At 40.0% G+C, this 6,130-nt stretch overlaps 1 long non-coding RNA gene across 1 annotated transcript; it reads left to right on the top strand.

Annotated features, from left to right (window-relative positions):
- The first annotated feature begins 1,942 nt into the window (after nt 1–1,942).
- LOC120055952 lies at nt 1,943–5,768 on the top strand. Its single transcript, XR_005477732.1, has 4 exons — nt 1,943–2,033; nt 2,218–2,299; nt 5,070–5,222; nt 5,728–5,768. It is a non-coding gene; the product is annotated as an uncharacterized LOC120055952 (long non-coding RNA).
- The last annotated feature ends 362 nt before the right edge of the window (nt 5,769–6,130 follow it).

The raw sequence follows: 6,130 nt of genomic DNA, 5'->3' as shown, positions 1-6,130 counted from the left end.
TTCCCCGCTGCTTGATCTTTTGGGGGTGGGTGATTCTGTAACGATAGTCGTCATATTCCTCCTCCTCAGACGAGGAGAGGAGAGAGGGATCAGAAGACCAATGTGCAGCGAGGTATGTAGACATCATGAATTTATTAGACAAGACGAACACTGAACCGAACTATACTTGATAAATACAAAATAACAAACAGACAACGTAGACTGACCTGAACATGCAAACTACATAAAATGAAGAACGCACGAACAGGAAAGAACGAACGAACGAATGAGACGAGACAGTACCGTGTGGTGCAATAAACACAGACACAGCGACAATCACCCAACAAACAAACAATGTGAAACCACCTACCTTAATATGGTTCTCAATCAGAGGAGATGAAAACCACCTGCCTCTAATTGAGAACCATATCAGGTCACCCATTTACCAACATAGAAACACATAACATAGAAATGCCCACCCACACTCACGCCCTGACCGACTAACACATAAAAACAACAGAAAACAGGTCAGGAACGTGACACAGCTAGCTTTTGTCCTCCTCTGGGTACATTGACTTCAATACAAAACCTAGGAGGATTATGGTTCTCACCCCCTTCCATAGACTTACAGTAATTATGACAACTTCAGAAGGACGTCCTCCAACCTATCAGAGCTCTTGCAGCATGAACTGACATGTTTTCCACCAAATCAAAGTATCAGATAATTAATCTAGAACTGAAAGCATAAGCTACAACTAGCTAGCACTGCAGTGCATAACATGTGTTGAGAAGTTTACTCAGAGAGAGAAAGACAATTGTTGAACAGTTTTGAACAAATACATTTTCTTCCAAAATGAAGAAGAAGCAAGAGAGCGATAGCTATATTTCATAGTATATTTTTTGCAGCTAGTTAGTTTAGCGTACTCAAACACCGGGCTCAAACAGAGAGGGATGATATGTTAGCTAGCTGGCTATGGCTATGGCTATCCAGAACTGGAATTCTTCCAAGTCAAGGTGAGCTTTTGGTTTTATAAATGTATTGCCACCGGGGCCCACCAGTGTAACTGCTAAACTGTCTTGCTGCTGACTATACACTGTACTGCATGATTGTAGTGGGTTCTAGTAGCTCTGTTGACTATGACTTGACAATGATGTAGGGTGTGTGGTTCATGATATGAAGGTTTGGCTTGGAAAGGTTTTTTCGCTTGGTCACAGACAGCTGATGTGTTTGCACTGAAGTCCACAAGCTAAGGGAAAATGTGAGAGGAGGAGAGCTCGTAGATAGATGCGAGAAGGAATTATATATACAACAATCTGTTTGTACAGTATGTGGTTGCTATGAAAGTGAACTGTGTTTGTGTGTGATCAGGGGTGTATTCAATGCACCAATTCTGTTAAAATCTTAAACGGATGCAAATGGAACAAAACGGGGATAAACATAAATTAATTTGTCCAATAGAAACTCTTGTTTGCAACTGTTGGACTAATGATTACACTCTAGATCAGCTGGATGCAGGCAAGAGTGTGCAAGACGGTTTTGAATGTGCCACTGTCTGTTACCTTGATTACAAAATATTCTCTCGACCTGTGCACCTACGTTGTAAGCTTTCATTCATAGGCTAGGATGTAACAACCTCATGATGGGTATAGGGAAAATTCAAGCATCATGTAGTAGCCTAAACCGATCAATGTTACATTGAGCTGTGTGAATGGAATCTGAATGACAGTAATTCAAATTTGCTGTAATAGAAATAAAGCCATGTTCATAAAAAAAATGTGCATCATCTTCCCTCATCTTAAATGGCACCGACTACCACTAACGGTAACCCCCACGCTCGCTGCAACAGGTGGATCCACTTGTCAGTCACAGTGGTCTCCTAGCTACAGCCTACAGAGCCTCATCAACCACGCCTCTCAACAACTAGTTTGGTTGCACCAGCACCTCGTTGTTTGAATCTGCACTCTGCATTTTGCTTCTTTCTTCGCTCACTCACGCTCCTCTCCTGCCTGCCTACCTCGTGAGAGTGCAAACACATATTTTCATGGAATACAAGGTGTGTTAATAAAATCAGTTAATAAAAGCAGTTTAGTCATCCTCTAAAACTATCTAGAATGATCCAATCTGTTGCTAACAAAACATTTAACGTTTTCTTAAGTAGCTAGCTAGATTGATGCAAACATGCAGCCAGTAGCTAACATGAATCATTTAGACTCACTGAATAAATGTGTTTGGCACAGGATAAAGAAGATGAAACAATCTGCTGCTGCTACCCAAGACCATTTTTTCATCTACCTGACACAGTGGCTGGTGGACCAAAAAGTTAGTTTAATAAACCATGTCGCGGGTCATTCCAAAACAACTCACGGACATTTGTTTACACCTTGTGCAGTCATGTTAACTCATTAGCTAGCTAACAACCTGGCTACTTTACTGGTATATCTAAACATTTGGGGGCACAGAAATAAAGGGAAAAGGATAGCTTCTTTAGAAGATCAATGATCATAGCAATGAATGGATGACTGATCTCTTGCATGTCAACACTCACAAACTTTTAACGCTCTTAAAGAGACAGTGTAGAATTCTCAATGTAATGCATGAAAATAGGTATTGCTTTTACACAATGTAGAAACCTAATATTCCCCAAATGAAATGTGTAATTTCAATGACAGGTTTTTGTATCAACATTTTAGCTTTTTATAATAAACAAATGTCTTTACATGGTTAAATATGAGTTTTTAGAGCACAATATGTGCTTGAAAAATAGCTATAATTCATATAGGCCCAATATGCAATATCTCAATCAATTTAAACATATATATATATTCTGGTTCTCCTAGATTTTATGTTGTGCTCCTAACTTTTTAAAGTTGGGAGCACTAGTGCTTCAATGAAAATGTTTAATTTAAAGCCCTGGAGATGGGACTTTTGTTAAGTAACTCAGGTGTTATATGAGGTGAACAGAAGACTGGAGTAGGACTTAAAATAATAAATTATTACAGAAGAACACTAATCAGATGATGAAAAAATTGGTTTTACGACACATTAAAAAAAAGTTGTTACAAAGTCTACTGTGTATGGTATTAAATGTAACCCTGCCTTACATAAAGCTTACAAAATAAATAATTGCAGAAGAGCACAGTAATCAGATAAACAAATAATATATGGCATAAAATTAAAATACTTTTCTACATTGAAACCTGTCTGTCTTTTTAAAATGTCAAAGTCCACTGCTTAACATTATATGTGTAAAGAGTGACATTCATATTTAAAGACATTGTAACCATTCTTTGTATAATGCTCAGCCCTGCTATAGTAGTTCACTAAACTACAGAGTATGTTGTCCATTTAAGTTTTTGTCTCTGGCTCTTTTGATAACAGATTCAGAATGAATAATAACAAAGTTTGTGGTAGTTTGAAATGGTTTGATCCACCTTAGGCCAGGAGTGTTTCCAATTCACATGACCCGACAAGAAAAAACCCAGCCCTATAGTCATAGCACAGACGAAAAGGAAAACCTTCATGCCCAGAAAAGACACATACACATTTTTCCACACCACTTTTGAACATGTGGTGCCACCTCTGCTTCAGACTGTTAACAATACATATCTGCATCTTTCCTGAATAAATGACTTTGAGATGCATTTATGTCCTCAGCAAAATGCAATAAACGGGAAGAAATTTTGGGACATACAGTATCTATCTTAAGCTATCGCAGTCTTCATGGAGCAGACTAGATAGTGGGCTGATAGCGTAGTGTAGGTCAAGAGTTTGAACTTCAGAATTTGAGATACATATAGGAAGAAAGCCATTGATCCTCCTTATCTAAGTATTCAACTATTACAATTACATTTGCATTCCTATCCACTACCATTCTATATTTGCATCTTCCTTAAAATATTTTGGAGCAGAGCAGCTGCTCTGCTTGATGGTCAGTTCAAGGTGCCAGTGTCTGTTGGAGTCCTCCTGCAGGTTAGGCAGATGTTCATTAGCTGGATAGCCGTTCATCTTCGTATGGATAACAATGGCCTGGCAGAAACTCATGTTCTTTCATGAGGGCATCGTATCCGGTTCTCGCGCCAGGTCATATTCCATCCCTCACCTCCTGCTATTAAAGTCCAAATGTTGAAGGTGACAAACATTTCAATGGCTGGTAGCATTAACATACACTGAGTGTACAAAACATTAGGAGCACCTTCCTACTAAGGAGTTGCACCCCTTTTTCTCCCTCAGAACAGCCTCAATTCATCGGTGCATTGACTACAAGGTGTCAAAAGCGTTCCACAGGGATGCTGGCCCATGTTGACTTCAATGCTTCCCACAGTTGTGACAAGTTGGCTGGATGTCCTATGGGTGGTGGACCATTGTTGATACACAGGTGAAACTGTTGAGTGTGAAAAACCAAGCAGCGTTGCAGTTCTTGACACACTCAAACCGGAGTACCTGGCACCTACTACCATACCCCGTTCAAAGACTCTTACATATTTTGTCTTGCCCATTCACCCTATGAATGGCACACATATACAATCCATGTCTCAGTTATCCCAAGGCTAAAAAGTCATTCTTTAACCTGTGTTCTCCCCTCCATCTACACTGATTGAAGTGGATTTAATAAGGGATCATAGCTTTCATGTGAATTCACTTGATAAGTCTATGTCATGGAAAGAGCAGGTGTTCCTAATGTTTTGTACTCTCAGTGTATGTTTTCCCGATTACCCTTGTGTGCAGATTAGTAGATGTAAAAACAATTACACGTCAGTAGCTTATTTCCCATAGCAGGTCAAGCAAGTCATTTATAATACTATTTTCAAAATGTTTTGATTATGTATTAAGCTTACAACAATAATTACACAGCAACAACACTGTAATGTGAAGTATGACCACAAGTTTGAACGTTTTGTCACTTAATTTCCCCTGCCTATGCATCTTGGCTGAAGCTATCAAATCAAGCAAAACCATGGCGTGGTTACATTTCTGTCTGCAAAACACATTTATGCAAATGACCTGTTATGTATAATCTTTATGAGAAATAGCTAAATAAACAACATGTCCCCTATCTCTTTTACACATCTATACCCTGTTTTGTTTCCAGTGTGGCCTCTGGAGAGAGACAAGCCTGGTACACGGGCTACTGTAGGACTGGCTGTGGTCTGTGATCATATCATCACTGGCAGAGACACACTGGGTGATAACGATGGGTGATCTAATGTAGTGATGTGCCATGAGCAGAGCCAAAGACTTCATGGTAAGGAGCTGAATCTGTTACTGTCTGAAGGATAAAGCCCATGGCCGCAGATGACTTGTTTACTTTGATCTAACCCACTCCGTCCAAAAAACTTAGGCTAGATACATAATACATCCACAAATGTCTTTGCTTTTTGCATTTCTTGAGTAGACTAGAGGCAAGCTGGATAAGGCGTGTCCTCAATTTTTGTCGAAAGTATCATCCACAGAGGTCTGGTTTGCTCTGACATATCAATTTACAATGCTTGCATTTCTACAGCAGCACTATACCCTCACTCCTATTAGACTGGTAATGGTCATTCATTCTAGTAGCACAGATGCTTCTTTGCAGGTCCTTATATTTAGTTTACCCATGGTACACTAGTTCACAAATCAGTGGAAAGTGATGAGGAGGAAAAACATAGATTAAGCACACTGGACATTGTTTTATTGCTGTGATTGTATGGGAAAGTGTCACGCCCTAATCTGTTTCGCCTGTCTTTGTGATTGTCTCCACCCCACTTCAGGTGTTGTCCATCTTCCCCATTATCCCCTGTGTATTTATTCCTGTGTTTTCTGTCTGTCTGTTGCCAATTCATCTTGTTTGTTCAAGCCTACCAGAGTTTTGTGTCTTAGCTCCTGCTTTTTTTTTTTTTTTTTTTTTTTTTTCCATTTTCTCTTTTTCTCATCCTCCTGGTTTTTAACCTTTGCCTGTCCTGACCCTGTACCCGCCCGCCTGACCACTCTGCCTGTCCCTGACCCTGAGCCTGCCTGCCGTCCTGTACCTTTGCCCCCCACCTCTGGATTACCGACATCTGCGTGACCTAAGCCTGCCTGCCGTCCTGTTCCTTGGCCACTGCTCTGGATTATCGACCCCTGCCTGCCTTGACCTGTTGTTTTCCTGCCCCTGTTGTTACAATAAATATTGTT

The sequence above is a fragment of the Salvelinus namaycush genome, chromosome 1, assembly GCF_016432855.1.
Source record: "Salvelinus namaycush isolate Seneca chromosome 1, SaNama_1.0, whole genome shotgun sequence".
Lineage (NCBI taxonomy): Eukaryota > Metazoa > Chordata > Actinopteri > Salmoniformes > Salmonidae > Salvelinus > Salvelinus namaycush.
The sequence above is the reverse complement of the archived record's forward strand: the minus strand, read 5'-3'. Positions and strand labels throughout refer to the sequence as shown.